The sequence below is a fragment of the Odocoileus virginianus genome, chromosome 15, assembly GCF_023699985.2.
Source record: "Odocoileus virginianus isolate 20LAN1187 ecotype Illinois chromosome 15, Ovbor_1.2, whole genome shotgun sequence".
Classification (NCBI taxonomy): domain Eukaryota; kingdom Metazoa; phylum Chordata; class Mammalia; order Artiodactyla; family Cervidae; genus Odocoileus; species Odocoileus virginianus.
This window is the reverse complement of record NC_069688.1, coordinates 48384878-48409570: the sequence shown is the minus strand read 5'-3', so window position 1 is coordinate 48409570 and position 24693 is coordinate 48384878. Positions and strand designations below refer to the sequence as shown.

The 24693-nt window shown below is 43.3% G+C and overlaps 1 long non-coding RNA gene across 2 annotated transcripts in view; it reads right to left on the bottom strand.

The window, feature by feature from the left end:
* Window positions 1–11135: 11135 nt before the first annotated feature.
* Window positions 11136–24693, bottom strand: part of LOC139038482 (uncharacterized) — a 30842-nt gene continuing 17284 nt past the window's right edge. Inside the window, exons 2-4 of one of the 2 annotated variants that reach the window (XR_011491517.1) lie at window positions 20226–20346; window positions 15745–15816; window positions 11136–11393 (exon numbers count right to left, since the gene is read on the bottom strand). This is a non-coding gene — a long non-coding RNA (uncharacterized lncRNA). The remainder of the gene's footprint in view (window positions 11394–15744; window positions 15817–20225; window positions 20347–24693) is intronic. The other variant, XR_011491518.1, reaches the window with a different exon arrangement.

The window sequence follows — 24693 nt, the reverse complement described above, 5'->3', positions numbered from 1 at the left end:
GGCAGGAACTAACATAATGTTATACTTCAAAACAACAGAAAAAACAAACTCATAGGAAAAGAGATCAGATTTGCGGTTTTGAGAGGCAGGGCATGGCGCGAGGGGAAATTGGATGAAAGTGGTCAAGAGGTAGAAACTTCCAACTATAAGATAAATAAGTACTAGGGATGTAATGTACATGATAAATATAATTAATACTGCTATATGTTATCTATAAAAGTTGTTAAGAGTAAATCTTTTTTTTTTTTCTCTGCTCAGTCGTGTCCGATTCTTTGCAACCCCATGAACTGTAGCCTACCGGGCTCCTCCGTCCATGGGATTTTCCAGGCAAGAGTACTGGAGTGGGTCGCCATTTCCTTCTCCAAAAAGTTGTTAAGAGTAAATCTTAAGAGTTCTCACCATAAGAAATTTTTTTTCTATTTTTTTAATATTGTATCTATATGAGATGATGGATGTTCACTAAACATACAGTGGTCATCATTTCATGATGTATGTAATTCAAATCATCATACTATGCACCTTAAAGTTATATAGTGCTGTTCGTCAATTATATCTCAATGAAACTAGAAGTAAAATCAAAAGAAATGCCTGAGAGCTAGTGCTCGCTCTCTCTCTCTCTCTCTACTGTGTGGAGGACACAGTGAAAAGGAGGCCATCTACAAGCCAGGAAGATGGTTCTCATCAGGAACTAAACAGGCCAACACCTTGAATGTAGATTTCCCAGCATCCAGAACTGAGGAAACAAATTCATTTTAAGCTACCCAGTCTATACTATTTTGTTATGGCAGTCATAGAACAAACTAAACAAACCTCAATAAACTTAAAAGGAGAGAAATCATACAAAGTGTGGTCGCTGACTACAATGAAATGATGTTAGAAATCATCAGCAGGGAAAAATTGGGGAAACTCAGAAATATTTGGAATTTAAACAGAATACTCCTAAATAACCAATGGGTCAAAGGATAAATCAAAAGAAATCAGAAAATCCTTTGGGATGAATGCAAATGAACACACAATGTATTGAAATGTATAGAATTCAGTTAAAGCCCTCCTTAAAGGGAGATGCATAGTGATGAACGCTTATATTAAGAAAGGAGAAAGATCTCAAGTCAGTAACCTGAACTTCTACAATAAGACACTGGAACAAGAAGAACAAGCCTAAACAAGCAGAAGGAAGGATATAATAAAGACTAGCATCAAAATTTAATGAAGTAGAGACAAGAAAGATCATAGAGAAAAATCAATGAAACCAAAAGCTGGTGGTACCAAAAGACCAACAAAAATAGACAAATACTGGACTTCCCTGGTGGTCCAGTGGTTAAGAATCTGCCTGCCAATGCAGAGGACACAGGTTCGATCCCTGGTCCGGGATGATCCCACCTGTCTCGGGGCAATTAAGCTCATGAGTCATGACTACTGAAGACCACATGCTTAAGAGTCTGGGCTCGGCAATGAGAAGCCGCTGCAATGAGCAGCCCTCACACCACAGCTAGAGAAAGCTTGTTGCAAGGAGAGAAAGCTTGTTGGAACTAGAGGAAGCTTGCTGCAACTAGAGAAAGCTTGCTGCAACTAGAAGAAGCTTGCTGCAACTAGAGAAAGCTTGCTGCAACTAGACAAAGCTTGTTGCAACTAGAGGAAGCTTGCTGCAACTAGAGAAAGCCTGCGAGCAGCAACAAAGACCCAGTGCAGCTAAAAACGAATATTAAAAAATAATTAATTAACTTTAAGAAACAGACACATGTTTAGTAGATTGACCAAAAGTCATGTTTAAACAGACTTTGCTGAGGAGGGAGCCCTAAGACCACTACCCATCCTGTAAAACGGCCAAAGAAGCTGAGGCTTTAAGAGTGGGTGGTAAGGACAAGGCAGAGGCAAGACTGGAAACCAATAGGCTGACCCAGCCTGGGGCTTCTGATGCTTGCCAAATGAATGCTCGCATACCAACCCACATTTGGAAGACAATAGGAAAGCCAAAGAAGAGAACTGTACTATGTCTTAAAATAAGAAACCCTTGTGTGAGTCTATCATTGCCTCCTGCTTTGTCTTCCTGCATGAATCAAAAAGGGTCCTATTTTGACTCACTTGAAGTAGGGATTACTCCAAGCATTGGACTTGTTTTCTCTGGTTTCAGAAGAAAAATCCACAGCTGTAATAGATGTGGCAGGAGAGAAGTGAAATCTTGCTTCTATAAACGATCATGGTGACTCTTTCAGAATTATAATCCTGAATAGGAAGACAAATGAGAGGTGGAAGAGCCAGGGCATGCACTGCATTAGAGAACATGGTCCAGGTCTTGGAATCAGGATCCCCAGACCATGCCCTGTGTCTCTTGTAGCATTGCAGAAGCGCTGAGTGTGTGGCAGAACCTGAGGTGATCCTGTTCTCTGTGATTTTAGAGCGAATGCTTGATTCTCTCAGGGAAAGACGAGTCTAAGAACACAATTAAAATCTTAGGATAACACTCTTGTGGGGAGCCTGACCTTGTTTTCTTTCTTTTTTAAAAATATTTATTTATTTGGTTGTACCAGATCTTGGTTGCAGAACACAGAATCTTTGATCTTCACTGTAGCATGAGGGATGTGGGATCTAGTTCTCTGAATGGGGATTGAACCTGGGTCCCCTGCATTGGGAGCTCAGAGTCTTAGCCACTGGACCATCAGGGAAGTCCCCATTGTTTTCCTTCTTGAGCAAGCAGTTTATGGCAGTCCCATGTGGGGGCATGACAACTCACACACCTAGATTTTGCCCTCTTCAAGATTTTCTCACAGGATTCCAGCAACAGACATGCCTTCGCTTGCTCTTCTCTTTGTTATAAATTTTATGCAGTTAATAGGATAGTAGAACCTGAAGGGAGAGAGGTGTTTTTGGTTGTAGTTAAATGAACTGAAGTAAAAGGAAAGAGTCTTGAAATCATAATAACAGATAATAGTTATTTAGCACTTGTAGCCAAGTAGTGTTCAAAGTACTTCACATGGATTAACTCAATCACAAAAATTTTGTGATGCTGGTACTATTACTGACTCCATTTTACAGGTAAGAAAATCGAGGCAGAAAAGTTAGTTAATCTGCCCAAGGTCACAAGAGACTGAGCTCCATTAAGTCTGTATTCTTAACCAGCTCCTTCAGGGAGTCAGCTTTAAGATTTAGATCTACAAAGTGCTATTATTTATTATTTATCTATTTATTAAGCCTTTTTCAAATTCCTACATAATTCTTCCAGCTGTAATCCTCTTCAGGAATTTGAGTGATGAACAAATTCAGGGTCATAATATGCTAGAAAATCAAAACTGGGAGAGATCTTTGAAAATACATAATCTAAGACTCTATTGTACAGTTGAGGAGACTGAGGTCCAGAGTTTCACACAGCATTAATGATAAAATAATTATTTAGTTAAAGCACAATCACATAGTTCTAGTTTCAATGGAGACCACTGAACAACAAATCTATTTTTTAGATTCTTCTAAAGTAATCTGGATCTTCTTGGGATAACAGAAAGCCTGCCCAAGAGGTCTAGACCTGCCCACTCATTAGAATCACCTGAAACACTTTTTTACACATACTTAAGCGTGGGTCCCTTGAATCAGAACACCTGGGGGGCAGAGTTTGGACAATTGTGTGTTTCTATAATTACCCCAGGTGAACCCCATGCATAGTAAGAGAAGAAAATAATTTATTTAGTCAACAATTGATGTGTTCTTGGTTATGGTGGAATTGTTTTTCATTCCATAGGGAGTTCTTCCTACAGTAGTCTGGGCATCTTAGAAAGGCAAAGACAGTGTGGCCGTTCTTTTCTGAGTTCTTCCTGTGGGTCAAGAATCACTTTCAGGACTTCCTTGGTGGTCCAGTGGTTAAGAATCTACCTGCCAATGCAGAGGACACAGGTTCAATCCCTTGTCCGGGAAGATCCCACATGCTGTGGAGGCAAATAAGCCTATGCGTCGAAACTACTGAAGCCTGCATGCCTAGAGCCCATGCTCTGCAACCAGAGGAGCCGCTGCAATGCAAAGTCTGCACACCACAACTAGAGAAAGCTTGTGCATAGCAACCAAGACCAAGCATATCCAAAAATAAACAAATAAAAAAATAAAAAGTGAATCACTCTATAGCATGTAACTATGCTATGAAATGGGCTTCCCCGGTGGCTCAGATGGTAAAGAATCCTCCTGCAATGTGGGAGACCTGGGTCCGATCCCTGGGTTGGGAAGGTCCCCTGGAGGAGGGCATAGCAACCCACTTCAGTATTCTTGCCTGGAGAATCCCATGGACAGGAGAGGCTGGGGGGGTGGGGGGGGGGTGGGGGGGAGCTACAGACCCTGGGGTTGCAAAGAGTCAGAGTCGGACATGACTGAACAACTAAGAACAGCCCAGCACGTGCTATGAAATTCCCAGTATTCCATAAGCCTGTGTTAAGTTTAAGGAGATAAGTGGGCTGGAGAAAACACAAGCTTTTTGAAGTAGGTTGGTGTGTATTTGCCTAATCTAGAAAAGCATCATCTGATGCCTTTATGTCTGATAGGTATCCACGCACAACCCAACCTTGGTATGCGAATGCCTGAGGGTCCCAGACCAACTCTCTAGCCCCAAGCTAAAATCAGGATAAAATCTAAAGATATTTAGTTAATTTTAAAAAAGGAGGGAGGGGAAAGAAAAGAAGTAAAGTGTAGATCAAATAAGTGGCAGACTGTCTTCCCACAGAAATAATCAGCTTGCCTGCCCAGAGAGCAAGTCCTAAGGTCCAGGAGCAGAGGAGTGAAATGGGTGGGGACAGAAAGCCAAAGCCCAAACCTGCCCCCCTCAACCACCCCCACTCCCACCTCCTACCTGTCAGTCCTCCTGCACTAAATAAACATCTATTTGAATTACTTTACTTCTTTCTATTCTGCCCAGTAATAAAGACCATCTCTATACCAACTCAATGGATGTATGTTTGAGCCAACTCCAGGAGACAGTGACGGACAGGCGTGAAGCAGTCCATGGGGTCGCAGAGTCGCACACGACTTAGCGATTGAAAACCAACTCTAGCGATTGGCTAGAGTTGTGTAAAACCGCATTTTGTTAGTTTGAATAGGTCAATTTGAATGACTCAGTTTTTGTTAAAGCCTGAGATCAAACAGAGGTGAAGGAAAGACGGGGCGGGGAGGGGGCGGGTGTTAAATGATCCATTTGAGATGTTTGCCTTGGGTGATATGAGAGGGAAAAGAAGGAAAGCAGAACAGGAACCACAGGGAGGGCTCCCCCAGCCCCTGCAGCACCTTACGGCAGAGAGAGGCGCCAGGTTAACACCAACAAGGACTCAAGAAAGAGTGTTCCAGTGCTGTGTTCTAAGATGGAAACAGCCAGAAGATTCGAATTAATGAAAGCTCTTTGATGAGCAGTGACTAAAGCATCAGGGTTCAGAGAAACTACTGCAATTGGAAAATGTAGCCAAAATTGTTTCCTAAACTGGTAAATAAAAGCAAGGTATGTGCTAAGAATGTAAATCCCTTAAGGAGCTGTACCTGTAATCAGCTTGTATTCATGAGAGAGGGTATTAACAAAATGATCACAGTAAAAGAAGGCTGAGCACTGAAGAGTTGATGCTTTTCAACTGTGGTGCTGGAGAAGACTCTTGAGAGTTCCTTGGACAGCAAGGAGATCAAACAAGTCTATCCTAAAGGAAATCAACCCTGAATATTCATTGGAAGGATTGATGCTGAAGCTGAAGCTCCAATGTTTTGGCCACCTGATGTGAAGAGCCAACTCATTGGGAAAGACCTTGATGTTGGGAAAAAGGAGAAGAGGGGCAGCAGAGGATGAGATGGTTAGATAGCATCACTGACTCAACAGACATGAATCTGAGCAAACTTTGGGAGATAGTGAAGGACAGGGGAGACTGGTGTGCTGCAGTCCATGGGGTCGCAAAGAGTCAGACATGACTTAGCGACCAAACAACAGCAGCAATATGTTATTGATCTTGCTTGGATTCTTGAAGAGAATGCTTCTGGCTTCTGAAATGAGGGTGAATTTTTAAGAATTTCCCTCTTTTTTGCACATTTCACAGCATGCTGGAAGACCAAGCTACAATCCTGCCATTCCCCACTCCCCAACCTTCCTCCTTTCCTTTCAGTTTTGGCTTCTGTGCTAATGACAAAGGGAACCCCTAGAAGGAGGACTGTTCAGGCTAAGCTCCTTGGTTGCCCAGCATGGGCTGCAGTCGGAAGGAGGGGCGTCACCTCCACTAGAGACAGAGCATCTCAAACAGGAGTCTCTGCCTTTTTCCTAAGAGAGAAAGCCCTGGAGATAAGGCTGATCTTAAATGAGATAGGGATGCCACTGACCAAGGTTTCTTAACTTCTCTTTATTTTTGGTTTGCATATTCACCAACAAAGATCCTCATTGTTACGAAGAAGTCTGAAACCTTTTGCATGCATTTAAACAGAGTGAATTTGCTTCCTCTAATCCCCAGGAAGAAGGAGGAGAATCAATATTTATTAAATGCTTAATGTAAGCCAAGTCCCTCATAAACACCCTCATTTTAAATCCTGTAACTACCCGATGAGTCAGTTTTACCTGTTGCCTTTTATACTTATCCAAAACTAAAGCTCAGAGAGGGGAGGTAACTTTTCTAAGGTCATACAGTAAACCCATAGTGGAGCCGGGATTCAAGCCTAAGTATCCCAGGCTCCAGGATCCTCACTTCTGTTCTCAATGCTAGGGAGCCTTCCTTCTGCCATTTTCTCTTGGCCCATCATTATCTTCCTCTAATTCTACCTCCAGTCCTGAAGGATGGTTTTACCAACAGAATCTTCCCCCACACTCTTCTTATTCCTAAAGACAGGGCAGGTGCCTCTGACTCAGCTCCCCAGAGGACATTGCTAAAAGTGTGGGAATTTCTGAACAATTTCTTGTGACATTTTATGACCAAAAAAATCAACAATAGCTCTCTTCTGACATTTCCACCTTGCATTTTTCTAGCTATTCTTATGCTCCTTGGTGTTGGGATGACATTTCTTTTCCATCTTGGTACAAACAGGTTTAAAGCCTGGGCTCTGGAATAAGAGAGAGCTAAGGTAAAATGCCCTGGGTGGCTTTGCGTAAGTGATTTCAGGGTGTAAAATGAGGGTGTGTGTCTGTTAGTCACTCAGTTGTGTCCGACTCTTTGTGACCCTGTGGACTGTAGCCTGCCAGGCTCCTCTGACAATTTTCCAGGCAAGAATACTGGAGTGGGTTGCCATGGCCATCTCCAAGGGATCTTCCCAAACCAGGGATCGAACTTAGGTCTCCTGAATTGCAGGCAGATTCTGTACTGTCTGAGCCACCAGATAATCACCCATTTTTGTAAGCAGCATGTGAAATAATGCAAAGAGCTTAGAGAAGTGACTGGCACATAAAGGGTGCCTCTGCAATATTTCTCCTCATTCTCACTTCTCTCCTCCTCCTTCTTTTATTATTGTAACTATTCCCCCTAGAAATCGGAGGCAGAGCAGGGTGGCACAATTGTATGTCCGGTCTGCCAGGAATCCACAACCTGGGCCTGGCAGGTCTCGGCCACCAGCAGGCTCTCAGGGAAGCTAAGCAGGGGTCAGCAGAGGCAAGGCCTCTTGGTTTTGCCCTTTTTTTTTTCTGTCTCCAGAGCTCTCACTGGTAACAGGAGTAAGAATTGAGGGTGGAGGGTGGAGGGCTGGAAGAAGCAGAGCAGACGGGGCTACCGCAATTGGAGCTTATGTAAAATACAACAGTCTGCGCACAATGAAAATAATGTGGGCTTTGAATCTAAATAAATATGCTTGAGTTTGCCTCCACTGCTTATGAGCTATTTGTCTTTGGGCACATTATTTCACCTTTCTCAATCTGTCTCTTCATCCTAATGTTTATTGAGCTGCCACTATATGCCAGGCACTTTGTTGAATATATAAATATATGTATGTATCTTGTAGACTATATAAGAGGGTATTCACATGCACTCTGTAAGGTGTTATTAGCATCCTGGCCTATTTTACTCTTGTGATTCTTATCTCCCTGTTTAGCCAATATCTATGAAGCCATGAATAGGGTTTCCCTGGTGGCTCAGCAGTAAAGATTCCGCCTGCAATGCAGGAGACTTGGGTTTGATCCCTGGTTGGGGAAGATCCCCTGGAAAAGGAAATGGCAACTCACTCTAGTATTCTTGCCTGGAAAATCCCCTGGACAGAGGAGCCTGGAAGACTATAGTCTGTCCATGGGGTCGCAAAAGAGTTGGACACAGCTTGCAACTAAACAAACAAATGAAGCCACATACTCTGCTGGGAACAGTGATACGCTAAGTGAAGAATGGGACTTGTATTGCGGCAGTAATTCGAGGTATGCGGGGGTGGGGGCGGGGGTGGTCAGCATGCCCAGCACATAGTGTGTCTTCAATAAATGTCAGTTCCCTGCTCCTGTGCCCTAATTCATCCCATTGGGCTCCACAGTGTTCAACTATTCCATTGAATCACATAAAATGGACATTTTTGGAACAAAAAATGGTTCAAAAGCGGCGGTTGCATGTGATCCCACAGAACCCAGAAGGGAGGCAGCCTGCCTGGGTTACAGCAGGAGCAGCAACCGCCCAGTGGAGGCTCTAGTGGGTTCGTTTCCCTTGACTTCCCAGGAAGGCAATTCCATTCCTTACCTTGTTAAACCCAGCTCTAAAAGCAAAGCATTAAAGCAGGCTGTGGAATGCTCACCGAGGTAGAAAACCAGAGCCCGGGGCAGTGCCCCTCACTGGGAGTCAATGGCTGGGCACGCGAGAGCGCGGAGGGGGCTGGCGAGGAGGCTGCCCCCGGACAGACCGATGGCGGCCACCAGCCTTTCTGTCTCCCCTCCCACCTCCGGGCAGGGCCATGCGCTCTCCCTTCCTGAAGTCAATCCAACCAAGACACAAGCCCCCAGGAGAAAATCCTCCCAGTTGGAACTCAGGCAAAGCACCGCCATCAAGGGGGACACCCAGAAAAAGTGTTCTCGGCCCCAAAGTAATGATCCTTTTGCAAGGATTGGGCAGCTCAAGGAATTCAACCCCATGACATCTGAATGCCTCTGAACAACCATCTGACTATCTCATCTCATTACTAGGGGCTCTCGAGGACAATCGCTTATCGTTATCGATGCCTTACTCTTGTTGATTAAGATGATGATATCCAGCATAAATGGCTTCCCTGGTGGCTCAGTCGGTAAAGAGTCTGCCTGCAATGTGGGAGATCTGGGTTCAATCCCTGGGTTGGGAAGATCCCCTGGAGAAGGGAAAGGCAACCCATTCTAGTGTTCTTACCTGGAGAATTCCATGGACAGGGGAGCCTGGTGGGCTACAGTCCATGGGGTCACCAAGAGTCGGACATGACTGAGGGACTAACCTTATCCAGTATAAATAAAATCTTCACTAATTTCAGTTGTGTACAATGAACAGCCGTTTTTATTTCCCCCTTTTTTCTCTTTTCCCCTAGGCCTCTTTGCTTTGAATTAACTCTGGTTCCTGGAGTGTGGAAAAAGTAAACAAGGTTTTGTTTGGATTCTACCCTTAGTTTCTCTGGACTGAAACACACAAAAGTGCCAGAATTGTCCTGTGATATGATAATAGTTTCACAAAAATGTTACAGAACAACAATAGCAACAGCAAAAAATTCCAGAGGTTTTACAATTAAAAAGATAGGGGTGAAGGTAAACTGTTCAGCCTATTTCCAATTGCTGTGTATTTTCATAGAAGCTAAACAAAAAATTCGTGCTAAGTGAAATCCACACAAATTCATGTTAACTTTAGCCAAATGAGTATCCAGGTCATTGAAAATAGAACCCCAGATGGTAGATTAAATATTTCACATGCTCATATCAAATTCTGATATAGGAACTTAAAGTAATCAGTATAAAAGTTTCTGAAAGATGAGATAAAACAAATATTAAGGACTTAAAAACACACAAGAACACAAACAAAAAACACAAGGAAACAAAATCACCTAAATAAGTGACCTCAGTCTTTCTTTGTGGTCCTTAGTGATCCACTTAAAGGAGTTCAGTTAGTAAGGTGACTTACCTGTGTGAACTGCATGAATTGTTCCCAGTGTCCAGGTGTCCCTTATGTGACAATCTGAACTTTCTGGAGAAGCTGCCAGCCAAGCAGTCAGATGTGGGCTCCAGGCCCGGATTACGGAAACAAGAAAATTCCCTAGCCTCTTCCAAGCTCTGTTTTGGTTTGGTGTGTGTGTTGGGCGGGGGGGGGGGGTGGGGGGGGGGTGGGGTGGGTAGGGGGGGTGGGGGTGGGGGGGGTGGTATGTTGTTTGTTTGTTTTTTTCTTTGGTTTATTTATTTTTGGCTGTACTGCATGGCTTGTGGGATATTAGTTCCCCAACCAGGGCCTGAACCCATTCCCTTGTCAGTGTAACTGAAGGATCCTAACCATTGCACCATCAGGGAATTCCAAAAGTCATAATTTTGTTTTTTGTGTGGCTGTGTCACAGAATCTCAATTCCCCAACCAGGCACTAAACTCAGGCCAAGGCAGTGAAAGCCTGGAATCCTAACCACTAGGCCAGCAGAGAACTCCTGAACCCTGTTTTGAGGCTAAAGCAGGGCAAAACTTATGAAATGGTTTGAAAACCTAGGACAGAAAATAACTTGAGACAAAAATGCCAACAATTAAGTGGCTAGATTATGAGTGATTATTATATTTCTTTCTCTCAACAGACTATTGAAATGAATTTCATTACTTTTGTAGTACAAATAGGAAATTAGAAAAATATATAAATGCTACATAAGGTAACTTTTAAAAAAATCTTAGGTTAGTCAGCCCACTCAAGGGGGGTTTTATAATGGTTAATGGACTTCCCTCGTGGTTCAGCTGGTAAAGAATCTGCCTGCAGTGTGGGAGACCTGGGTTCGATCCCTGGGTTGGGAAGATCCCCTGGAGAAGGGAAAGGCTACCCACTCCAGTATTTTGGCCTGGAGAATTCCTGGACTATACAGTCCATGGTGTCGCAAAGAGTCGACACTACTGAGGGACTTTCACTTTTACTTTCACTTTCATAATGGTTAATTCTATTTCTAGTTCCATTTGTTTATAGAAACTTGCATAATGCGTGGCAGACCCATAAAGGTACCCCAAAAATCTACAAAACATCTCTTCTATCAGCCATTATAAGAAAATAAACTTTTCCCCTTTTCTAAACCTCTTTTATTAACAAAATCCTTGAATATTCTCTCCAATACATTCTTAACAAATACCAAAAATATATAGAGGGTAAATAGCATGCAAATAAACCTTGAAAACATACATTTCCTCCTTAATTATAAAAAGTAATAGAAGGAATTCCCTAGTGGTCCAGTGGTTAGGACTTGGCGCTTACATTGCTGAGGGCCAGATTCAATCCCTGGTTGGAGAACTAAAATCTGCAAGGCACATGGTGAAGCTGGAAAAAAAAAAAAAAGAAAAGAAAGTAATATAAGCCCTTGTAAATGCTGGAAACTATAAAATAGAATCTAAAAAAAATCACCCCCAAACCTACCAACTGGAATCGACCTTTGTCTGTATTTCTGTGTAATAGGCAGGAAGCTACCACTGCTGGGGGTTCCTTTCCAGAAGACTTGGGCCCCCTCAGCTGAGTGGCAAGCACGTACTAGGGTGAGCAGCGTTTGTCACCACACTGCTTGTGACCCTTACAATGGAAGTGATTTACTTGAACACCACATAAATTAAGGAAATCTGAGTGAGAAAACAAAGAGAGTTGTTTCTCTGCAAACTAGATTGAAGGCTTTGGAAAGATGCCATAAGACAAGATTTTTTAAATAGAAGGATTCTGCACTCCGGAGGCCTTGAAAGGGTCGGCCCTGGTGGCGCTGTCCTAGGTGCTGCATTCCACCTTCTAGGACCATGCTGGGCAGGGTGGGCAGAAGGGTGGAGGCAGCCATGTGGCTCATCATAGGCTGGCTGCTTCTGTCCACTAAATGAGGATCCGGAAATGGACACTGTGTGACTGACCTTGTGTTCTCTCCCTTTGAGAGAGGACCACTGGACTGGAAATCTCCAGAGGTAAAAGACTGGAGACTCTCAAGGAGACCTGTGAGTTCCATACACCGTGAGGCTCTCCTCCATCTGGGGCCTCAGGTCACTGACTCACAGGATAAATTGGTTATAGCTTTAACTAGGCACCAGCTCAAGTTTCCCCCTGCTGTCCCAAGGAAAGGACCTTGCTTTTCCTTCTGCTTTCCGTGATTTGGAATGTGTCCCAGGATATTTAGGGATCAGTCAAATTCAACCAAAGCTGTGTTGGTTCAGATTCCCTTCTAGATGCCCTGTTTAAGAAGGTCAGAGAGCAGGAAACACTTCTGGATGGAGTCCCAGCTAGGTCCCACGGCTGGAGAGGCCTCTGTCTGTCCTGGGTCCCTGTGTAGGGAGCTTCCTAGAAACTTCTGGGCAAGATGAATGGCCCAGGCAGAGGCCACCTCATTTACCACCCACCTCAACACCAGCATCACTGCCCTGATTGTCCAGAGGGCTCTCATAGTGGGTTCTGTTGTCCTTGCCTGTCTGGACTCTTCCCAGTATTGCTGTGGGAACCCAGTCCTCATCCCATTGGATGCCCTTTGGTGGGATGATCAATCAAGGTGTGGGAGAGGGGGGCAGGGAGCCATCTGACCAGAGTGAGGCCAGTGAGATGCCTTCTCCTGGGACCTGAAGTTTGAGCTAAGGGCAGAAAATGGTGGGACAGCATCCGAGGGAGACCATCACCTCATTCCTGCTGACTGAGAACCCGAGCCCCAGTTCCTGTCCCTCCTGAGCCTGGAGGTTCAGATTTCTCTTTGATTCTGTCAGCTACCCATGGGTTCCACTGAGATCTGTTTGTGTTAGAGTAGCCAGAGCTAAATACTTCTGACTGGAACCAAAGAATCCTGAGGGACATAACTCATAGTGGGGTGTATGTGTGTATGTATGCAAACACATGTGTGTGTTCTGCCCTGGAAGCATAGCCTGGGTTTGCATTTTTGGAGCCAATCATGCAACACACATATATTCAGTTTATCACATATATTTCTCTCACTAATATCTAGGCCATTGAGCTAGTATACAGAACAAAAAAAGGGAATAAAATTCAATACTTTGATTCAAGGCTATGGTGTGTATGTGTTTACACTTAGCCAGGAGAAAAATCCCACCAATATATTACACCACATCTCGTGGACACCTCTTGGATTATGAGCAACGTCCTTCCACATCGGTGGGGGTGGTGGTTGTTGGTGAGGGGTTGGGTAGGGAGTATGGCTGTTTCTCCTGCATGCCCCTGCCCACCAGCAAACAAGTGATCGTCCCACAGGGTCGATGCTGATCTAATCTAGGCCAATCATATTTTTCTCCATGGCACTCAGAATGGGGATGGGGTCAGAGAGGAGGACAGGGCTGGAGAGAGGAAGAGAGAAAGACAGAGAGGAAGGTGGAAAGAGTCAGTTTCCTCCAGGTGTTCAACCATGAACACTTGAGTGGGGTGGGAAGCCGTCTTCTGCCCACCAGGGGACAAGTAACCAAACCATGTAGTTTGTTAAGGAAGGATGAAGGGACTGCCAGAGAGAAACCAGAGAGGCAGCCACCCACTCAGTTGCTGGCCACAGCTCTCTTTTGGTACCCAGCTGTGTGCCTGTCTTGGGATTCTGTGAGAACCTTGGGTCCTGATAATGTATTCCTATGGGAATACCAGCTCAGGTGGGTCTCTGTGCTTGCAACTCAGAATCCAATTAATACAAGCATAAATTCCACAGGCTGTGGGAACCCAACCTACAGAATGACCTTCTCAAGGAGTAAGGAGAGGTTCCGAGGCCACCTGCACAGAAGAGGCATTTCATTCCTCTTTCTATAGAACCACAGAAGGTTCACCATTCCTTATGCACCAAGATGCTTGTCTCAGGTCTATTCAGTTCAGTTCAGTTCAGTTGCTCAGTCATGTCCGACTCTTTGCGACCCCATGGACAGCAGCACACCAGGCCTCCCTGTCCATCACCAACTCCCAGAGTTTACTCAAACTCACGTCCATTGAGTTGGTGATGCCATCCAACCATCTCATCCTCTGTCATCCCCTTTTCCTCCTGCCTTCAAAATTTCCCAGCATCAGGGTCTTTTCAAAGAGTCAGTTCTTCGCATCAGGTGGCCAAAGTACTGGAGTTTCAGCTTCAGCATCAGTCCTTCCAATGAATATTCAGGACTGATTTCCTTAGGGATGGACTGGTTGCATCTCCTTGCAGTCCAAGGGGCTCTCAAGAGTCTTCTCCAACACCACAGTTCAAAATCATCAATTCTTCAGTGCTCAGCTTTCTTTATAGTCCAATTCTCACATCCATATGTGATTACTGGAAAAACCATAGCCTTGACTAGACCGACCTTTGTTGGCAAAGTAATGTCTCTGCTTTTTAATATGCTATCTAGGTTGGTCATAACTTTTCTTCTGAGGAGCAAGCATCTTAATTTCATGGCTGCAGTCACCATCTGCAGTGATTTTGGAGCCCAAGAAAATAAAGTCAGCTACTGTTTCCCCATCTATTTGCCATGAAGTGATGGGACAAGATGCCATGATCTTAGTTTTCTGAATGTTGAGTTTCAAGTCAGTTTTTTCATTCTCCTCTTTCACTTTCATCAAGAGGCTTTTTAGTTCTTCTTCGCTTTCTGCCATAAGGTTGGTGTCATCTGCATATCTTAGGTTATTGATATTTCTCCTGGCAATCTTGATTTCAGCTTGTGCTTCATGCAGCCCAGTGTTTCTCATGATGTACTCTGCACATAAGTTAAATAAGCAGGGTGACAATATACAGCTTTGATGTACTCCTTTCCCTATTTGGAACCAGTCTATTGTTCCATGTCCAGTTCTAACTGTTGCATCCTGACCTGCATACAGATTTCTCAAGAGTCTGTATCTCCATTGAATCTTCTAAGGGAGATTAGTTGAATTCTATTTCATAACAGGAAACAACTATATACAAATATAGGTGCCTATTTTTATATTTAGGATAACTACTCCAGAGAGACTCACAGAAATAGATATTCTAATATTGGCACATGACGCTTTGGTAGTCACATCGTGCTGCAGTTAAACAGCTTCCATCAGTGTGTTCCATGAACGGAGAATATGCTTCCATCATAGAGGAAGATATGAAGAAAGCCTGACATTGTCCTGTCCCTCACACAAGCACCATCAGAGATCACACTTAATGAGTTTTACTGGTGTAGACTTAACACTGGACAAAGTCTTTTCCTGTCAGAGTTGCCATGTCCAGGACTCCCCTGGTGGTCCAGTGGTTAAGACTCTGTGCTTCCAATGCAGGTGACCAGGGTTCCATTCCCGGTTGAGGAGCTATGATCCTGCATGCCAGGTTATGAGGCCAAAGAAAAAAGGAAAAAACAAAACCAACCAAACCAAAGACCCCTCCATTGCCATGTCTAAGAATTCTAGGGTCCCATCTAAAATCTCACTAATGTCATGCATTAGTAGAGCTAATTGGGAGGCATTGTTTAGACCTGTGCTCTATGCCCTAGGAGACACCTTGAGTGATTTTAGAGTGACTTACCTGATTTGAAAATTTGGGGAGATTAACTAAACATGTTATTTCAGCTTCTTGATGTCTTTCATCCCCTTGAACAGTACCCACCTATGGACAGCACTGGCTTTCTTTGCTCTTCCACAGGGCATTTTATAGGCCTGGGACAAGGTGGGGACTAGAACTCAATTCAGGTTGCAGGCCCAATTTCATTCTTCCACTAAGTCACAACCTTGTGCGTACCTCTCTCAGTAGGAGGGATGACATTTGGCCTTCATCTTTAATCTTTATTTTGTGTCTCATCTTGTTTATAACCTAGATGAAAAAAAGGAGTGTAATTTAATGTGGCCTCTTTGGAGACCTGAACAAACTGTTCCTCCCATTTTCCCAGTCCTACCTTATACATGCTGAGTTACAGTGTTTCCCAACTGCTAATAAGGGAAGACATAGTTTGCTATGTTCAAGAGATGCTTTTATAAAACCATCATCTGTAAAATGTTTAAAAGTCCTGACATCAAATTCATAATAGCATTTTGTGGCAACTTCACTGACTTCATTCACATATAAAAACAAACTCTTTGACATGTTCATCTTCTTTTTCAGTTTGATGGCATTTTCATCCTTTATCATCTCATTTATTCTAGCTCTTATTTTTTTTCATGATAATTATTGTCTTTCAGATAGTGTCATTCTTTTTTTTTCTTCCAGTTTTATTGAGATATAATTGTCATATAACACTAAGTTTAAGGGGTACAGCATAATGATTTGATTTACATACCCTATGAAATGACTATCAGAATAAGTTTAGTGAACGTCCATCATCTCATATAGATACATTAAAGAAATAGAAAAATATTCCTGTGATGAGAACTCAAGATTTCTTCTCAACAATTTTTACATGTAATGTATAGCAGTGTTAGAGGATGGCATGGAAGCCCACTCCTGTATTCTTGCCTGGAGAATCCCATGGAAGAGGAGCCTGGCAGGCTACAGTCCATACGGTTGCAGAGTCGGACACACTCTGCAGAAGTGACTTAGCACGCATGCAGGAAGCGGTGTTAATTGTATTTGTCATGTACATTATACCCCTAGTACTTATTTATCCTATAACTGGAAATGTGTACCTTTGGATTGCCTTCATCAATTCCCTCTCCTCCAACCCCACATCTGGTAACCTCAAATCTGATCACTTTTTCTGAGTTTGTTTGTTGAAGTATAATTGACCTATATTATGTTAGTTTCTGGCACAGAACAGTGATTGAATATTTCTATACATTTCAAAATTATCACCATGATAACTCTAGTTGTCACCTGCCATCATTCAAAGACAGTATATAATTACTGACTATATAATCCACAGTGTACATTTCATACCCATGGCTAATTTATTTTGCAACTGGGAGTTTGTATGCCTTAATCTTTCTCACCTAACTCCTCTCCCCCTACACCTCCCCACACCTCTCCTCTCTGTCAACCGCCTCTTTGTTCTCAAAGACATGAAAGTGAAAGTCGCCCATTTGTGTCCAACTCTGTGAAACCCCATGGACTATATAGAATTCTCCAGGCCAGAATACTGGAGTGGGTAGCCTTTCCCTTCTTCAGGGGCTCTTCCCAACCTAGGGATCGAACCCAGATCTCCTGTATTGCAGGTGGATCCTTTACCAGCTGAGCTACCAGCAGGGAAACCCTCTCACAGATAAAGTCATTATTATTATTATTATTATTATTATTATTATTGCTGTGGGATCTTAGTTCCCCAACCTGGGACTGAACCCGGTGCCCCCTGCATTGGAAGCATGGAGTTTTAAACATTGCACAGCCAGGGAAGTCCCAGTCTTTCTTCTACATAATAGACAATATTTTTTATTTCCATAGAGAAATAGACTCATACTTTTCTGAAAATTGGTGGTCTTCTCAGTCTAAATTTTCCCCCAACTTATGATAAAGGCACAGGAACAAAACCATATGAGAAAAATAGTGGAAGAATGACTAGAAATGGCAGCTGACACTGAGCCCGAGGATTGTAGAGATGCAGAACATGAGTAAACAGAAGGCAACAATCTTTGTTTAGGGCCATTAATGCACGTGGGCCCAGGGCTGCCAGGTCATCTGATTTCCAAAAAGAAGCTGAAATCAGATTTTTACATTAAAATTCACTTAAAAAAACCTGCTACCTCAATCTAAAAAAAAAAATCACTGAGCATATCCACAAAGTACATTTTTTCACAGAATCCTCCATAATCATATCAGGGGCTGCCAGTTTGTTTATCATCAGAAGCCACAGGGAGCTTCTAAGGTGGTTGGACATAGCCGACTATCTGTGTTATGAGATCTGCTTGGGGAATACTGGGCCCCTCTTAGGAACGGGCTGTCTTCCTTTGCAAGGGTTGAGACGCTTGGAACGGGGGACAGAGCAGGTGGGGATGGTGGGTTGATTCTGGCTAAGCACCTAGTTTGCTTTTAGCCTGGGGCAGCCGAAGCTGCAGGTGACTCCCCTGTGTTTTCTCTGAGATTCCAAGCTGACCATGTCCACTCTCAGGCTTCCTTTCCCTTAACTTTTCTTTCCTTCCAACCTGCCCACTCTCACTGCTTCCATTGAAAAGCAGAGAAGTTCAGCTGCAGTTTCAGGATCTGGAGGGTGGTGGGTACTTGGTAAATTCTAGTCACTGTGGGACAAGGCTAAACAGCTGAACCAAGGACAACAGTAACTAACCAGAAAGGCAGAATATCTGGGATAAAATACAGCAGCCGGAAAAAACAAAACAGCATTTCATTTGCTGTGGAGAAGATATAATCATTAAAGAACCCCAAATGAAGACTACTACTTTTATTTTTTTAAACTTTTGTCCACTTTGTGTGGTATGTGGGATCTTAGTTCCCAAACCAGGGATGGAACCCACACCCCCAGCATCGGCAGCACAGACTCTTAACCACTGGACTGCCAGGGAGAGCCTGAAAACTACTTTTTATGAGAAACATGTAGAACATGTTACGCTCTTCTCTAAAACTGAGTGGCCTTTCTGAGAGGATGTGTACACATAATACAAACCTACACGTTACACAATGTTTTCACACAGGTGTACTTGTTTTATAAGACTCTTGTTTTAATAAATTGTATTAAAAATAAGTTTATGAGTACATTTCTGTTAAGTGATTATTAGGATATACACTTTTGAAAAATGGCTTATCCAAGTTTATTGGGTCATATCCAACTGGATTATCTTTTCTTATGGATTTGTAGAAGCCTGTATTCTTTCTTTCTCTCTCTTATTTTTTTGTGATCTACTCCAAAGTCAGGCTTCCCTGGTGTCTCAGATGGTAAATTATCCTCCTGCAATGCTGGAGAGGCAGATTCCATCCCTGGGTCAGGAAGGTCCCCTGGAAAAGCACATGGCAACCCACTCCAGTATTCTTTCCTGGAGAATTCCATGGACAGAGGAATATGCTGGGTTACAGTCCATGCGTTCGCAAGGAATCAGACACAACTGAGTGACTAACACACACACTCCAAGGTCATGCCGATATTTTTCTGTTATCTGCTTCTGGAAGGTTTAGTGTTTTACATTTAATATTTAAAATTATAATCCACTTGGAATTAACTTCTTTTGTATGAGGTAGGGGTCAAGTCCTTCTTTGCTTACTTTACTTTCCACTTCCCTTCCTCCTTCATCTGGACATCCTATTGACTTAGAGTCCCTTACTAAAAAGGCTGTCCTGTTCCCACTACACTGTATGAAACTTTGTCATAAATGAAGATGTGTGAGTCTATTCTATTGACTTTTCAAGTTTTTCTTTTTTAATTTTTAATTTTTTGTAAGCTTTAAAAACCACCCAGATGCAGTAGACAGTCTCCAAGATGGCTCCAAAAGCTCTCGCCTCCTGATATTTACACCCTGGCATAGCTCCCTCCCACATTGCACCAAGATCATTTTGTGTGACTCATAGAATACAGCAGAAAAGATGGAATGTCACCTCCAAAATTAAGTTATAAAAGATACCATGATCTCCCTCTCTCTCTCTTTCTTGTTCTTGGGGAAGCCAGCAGTCATTTCTGAAGGATACTCACACATCCTCGTGGAGAGATTCACATGGCAAGTAATTGAGCCCTTCGTCCAACAGCCCATGAAACAAATATGTGAGTGAACTTGGGAAGAGATCCTCTGGCCTTCAGGTGACTGCAGACCTGGCTGATGGCTTGACCACAACCTCATAAGAGACCACAGCCAGAACCACCCAGTAGAGCTGCTGCCACATTCCTGGCTCTCAGAAACCAAGTGAGCCAATGTTTTTGTTGTTTCAAGTTGCTAAATTTTGGGGTAGATTGTTACACAGCATGCATGCGTGCTAAGTCGCCTCAGTTGTGTCCGACTCTTGGTGACCCCCATGAACTGTAGCCCCCTTCCAGGTTCCTCTGTCCATAGAATTTTCCTGGCAAGAATGCTGGAGTGGGTTGCCATGCCCTCCTCCAGGGGATCTTCCGGACCCAGGGATCAAATCTGCATCTCCTGTAACTCCTTCATTGCAGGTAGATTCTTACCTGCTGAACCACTGGGGAAACCCTATTACACAGCACTAGATAACAAATATATCATTATTCCATTTAAAAAAATGTTTACATATTCAAAAATACAAGCAGAGCTCCTAAAATTTTCACTTTATTATGAGTCATTGAAATGATAAAGGCACTTGTAAAGCAGAGGATTACTTAATGACTAATGCCTTACCCTTCTGCTTCTCTGACTATGCTGAAGACTTTGACGCCATGGATCACAACAAACTGTGGAAAATTCTTCAAGATTTTTGGAGTATGAAATATCAGACCACCTTACTTTCCTCCTGAGAAATCTGTATGCAGGTTAAGAAGTAATAATTAGAACCGGACATGGAACAACAGACTGGTTCCAAACAGGAAAAGGAGTATGTCAAGGCTGTATTTTGTTACCCTGCATATTTAACTTGTATGCAGAGTACATCATGCGAAATACCAGGCTGGATGAAGCACAAGCTGGAATCAAGATTTCTGGGAGAAATATCAATAATACCAGATATGCAGATGACACCACCCTTAAGGCAGAAACTGAGGAGAAACTAAAGAGCCTCTTGATGAAAGTGAAAGAGGAGAATAAAAAAGCTGGCTTAAAACTCAACATTCAAAAAACTAAGATCACGTCATCTGGTCCCATCAGGTCATGGCAAAGGATGGGGTAACAATGGAAACAGTGACAGACTTCATTTTCTTGGACACCAAAAATTACTGCAGACAGTGACTGCAGCCATGAAATTAAAAGACTTTTGCTCCTTGGAAGAAAAGTTAAAACAAACTAGACAGCATATTAAAAAGCAGAGACATTACTTTGCCAACAAAGGTCCATATTGTCAAAGCTATGGGTTTTTCATTAGTCATGTATGGATGTGAGACTTGGACTATAAAGAAAGCTGAGTGCCGAAGAATTGATGCTTTTGAACTGTGGTGTTGGAGAAGACTCTTGAGAGTCCCTTGGACTGCAAGGAGATCCAACCAGTCCATCCTAAAGGAAATCAGTCTTGAATATTCATTGGAAGGACTGATGCTGAAGCTAAAACTTCAATAATTTGGCCACCTGATGTGAAAAACTGACTCACTGGAAAAGACCCTGATGCTGGGAAAGATTGAAGGTAGGAGGAGAAGGGGATGACAGAGGATGAGATGGTTGGATGGCATCACTCACTTGATGGACATGAGTTTGAGTGAGCTCTGGAAGTTGGTGACAGACAGGGAAGTCTGGTCTGCTGCAGTCCATGGGGTCTCCAAGAGTCGGACATGACTGAGCCACTGAACTGAACTCTGAATGCCTTCCATGTCACAAAATCACAGGCAGTTCTGACTTTGAGCCACCAGTGTCACAAAAAGTATGCGGCAGCCAGAGATAGAATGAAAAATGCAAGATTAAATCTGGGATTCCAGGATAATTTCTGTGGGTCCCTCCTTATGGACAATTTCTGATTCTGGTAGAAGCCAAAGAACTCTATTTCTCTAAAATCCGTAAGATAAAGACTGGTCACCTTACTTCATCTCTCTTCATTCCTACAGCAGTCTTAAGTTATTAAATTGCTTTAAATACCAGCTGGAAATGCAATGAGTATTTAAGATACAATGTGCAGAGCACTTTGCCTGGGGCACATAGTCAATGAAAGGAAGTCTTAGGAGGTAAGACTGAGTAAGCTGATGTCTTTTTGGTAAATTGATGTCTTTTTGCTCTTGGCCATTAGAGCTGGGATGAGCCATACAGGAGCCAGGCACCAGCTGGCCCAATGAAGTGGCAGATTCCTAAAGGTAACCTGATAGTTCCTCAGGTCTGTGGTCTTGGTACCACTGCTTGCCTGTTGTAAAAAAATCCCTGGGCATACGGAAGGGCATGTTACAAATACAGATTTCTGAGCCTCACCCCTGGGGATTCTAAGTCATTAAGTTAGAGGTCGGGTCAGGAAATGTGCATTCATGACAGCCTCTTATGGAGATTCTATGGACATCCAGGTTTGAGACCGAGCCAAGTTCTAAGAGATTCTCGGTGGGCAGGCTCTGTTACCTCCAAGTATTACGTGCTCATTCTCTCTCTCAATCCAGAGCCTCATCGTAAAACTGTCCCTGATAATTTCTGAGACTCTTTTGTTTCTGAGGACCCACATGGCTTTAGGGCACCTTGTTTCTTACACAGTTTCTGCTCCTTTTGCTTTCTTGGTTTGCGCATCACCTGATATTTTGGGAAAGAAATTCCCTACTCCAAACTTGGTACTTGGGAACTTCACATTCAGCTTGGTCCTCACCAGCTTCCAGGGAAGAGTCATATCATTTTGCTTAAATGTCATATTTTAAAACTGAGTGCCTCCCTCAGCACACAAACATGCGTGCATACAAGCACGCATGCGCGCGCGCGCACACACACACACACAAACACAAACACACAAAACACACATACTTTCCACGCTCTCTCCCACCCAGGCAGGGGCCAGTGGAGGATGGAGAATCCAGCTGGTTCCACATTTGGGTTCTTGAAAGTCTTGTCTCCATACTCATTTCCATCCGTCCACTCCCTTCCCTGTAGCATCACGGTAAATGAATGTGGACACCGAGCTCTGGATTTTGTTGCTTTCAAAAATATTTTTGGGGTATAAAAAAATTAAACTCACACAGCAAGTAGAGAGAACAATACAATGAATCCTCATAGACCCATTCACCCAAATTCAGTAATAATGAAAAAAATTTCCACATTTACTTTATCTACCTTTTTTCTCCCTTGTTGAATTCTTTTCTTTCAAGCCAGCTTCAGACATTTCAGACATCTAAATTGGGCAATACTATGAGACTTCTGTCTTCCTGTCCGCAAAACTACTACTTACAGACCAGTCATGGCCTCCTTCATATGGCTTCTGCATCCAGTGCCCGAGCCCATCATGTCAATGTGCATCTCCGTATTATCACATACATTTCTTAAACATGTTGCTTGTCTAAATCAAGATCCAAACCAGGTCCACAAATTATGTTTAGTGGTTTGTCTTTTATACCCATTTTAATGTAGATTTCTCCCCACCTCACAAGCCACTGACTTGCTGCAGTAACTAAGTCTGTTTCCCATAGCCTTCCCAATATTCTACATGTGTCTGTGTGGCTCCTTTGGAGTCATTCAACTTGCTTCCCTCTCTTCCTTGTTTCCAGAGGCTTGATTAGGTTGCTTCAGTTTTTTAAGCAATAGGTGATGCCACAAGCTTTTTCATGGAATATCTCAGAAAGCCTGTAGTTATCTGGTTGTTTTGCTTTTAATGATGCTAAGATTGTTCAGTGGCTTTAGGGGGGTGACCAACCTGATAGCTCATTCTAAAGTTTCCTAGTACCGGTTCATCACATTAGTTTCATCCATTGACAATCCCAAGTGAGTTCTGAAGAATTTCTGCTACAACAGCATAACTGATCCACTGGTTAAATTTACCTACAGTCAATCCATTGTACTTCTTTGCTCTGAACCTCCAGGTGATATGGCTTCCTCTCGTGACTGTATCGCCAAACTCTAGAAAACTGCTTCTTAAAACTTTAATGGGCATATAAATCCTATTAAAATATATAGGTCTAATTTAGGAGGCTTGAGGTTCTATATTTCTAACCAGCTTCCAGGCTATTCCAATATTGCTGATCTGTGGCTATACTTTACTGAGCAAGGCCCTAGGGCATCTCTAATAACTAAAATCCCACAGGAACCAGAAGCAGCTATGTATAGGCGACTCGGAGATTTTTAAGAAACTGGCCCTGAGAATCAGGGAGTACATCTAAATTGGGCAACACTATAAGGCTGTCTTTCTGGCGAATCTTCCATCTTCCAATCTGGAAAACTACTACTTAGAGACCAATCATGGCCTCTTCATATGGCTTCGGCATGCAATGCCTGAGCCCATGATGAGACCCTTCTCACTGGGCTGGACCACTTAGATTTAGCCTCCTCCTTCTCCTCTCCTCGTGCATATATCTGCTTGTTAAGTTCTGCAACAAGAGATGGAAAAAGTACAGTGAAAAATGTTCTATGCTCTGGTTGTCTCCAGAACTTAGTATACTGGGAAGTACGTGGACCAGTATGTGCCATAGAGGACTCTCTGCTATCTTCAGAGTACCTCGGAAAAGGTCAGGGCTTTTGGCCAGACCCCCTGGAAGAACTGACAACATGTGATGCAGGGGAGGGAAGGGGATGTACCAAGACCAGGGTAATAAAAGCAAATTGTCCCCAGCAGCGAAAGTCATCTGTCCCCACAGATGACTGCCCTAGAGTTTTTGCTGTCCAAATCTCAGTGCTTCCAACTGGCATCCACTCACTCATATCTCTTGGCTTGATGTCCTAGATCATGTACTAGTTTTCAGATCTCCTAAGGTTTCCCTTGGAGAAGGCAATGGCACCCCACTCCAGTACTCTTGCCTGGAAAATCCCATGGATGGAGGAGCCTGGTAGGCTGCAGTCCATGGGGTCGCGAAGAGTCGGATACGACTGAGAGACTTCACTTCCACTTTTCACTTTCATGCATTGGAGAAGGAAATGGCAACCCACTCCAGTGTTCTTGCCTGGAGAATCCCAGGGACAGCAGAGCCTGGTGGGCTGCCATCTATGGGGTCGCACAGAGTCGGACATGACTGAAGTGACTTAGCAGCAGCAAGGCTTCCCCTGGTGGTTCAGA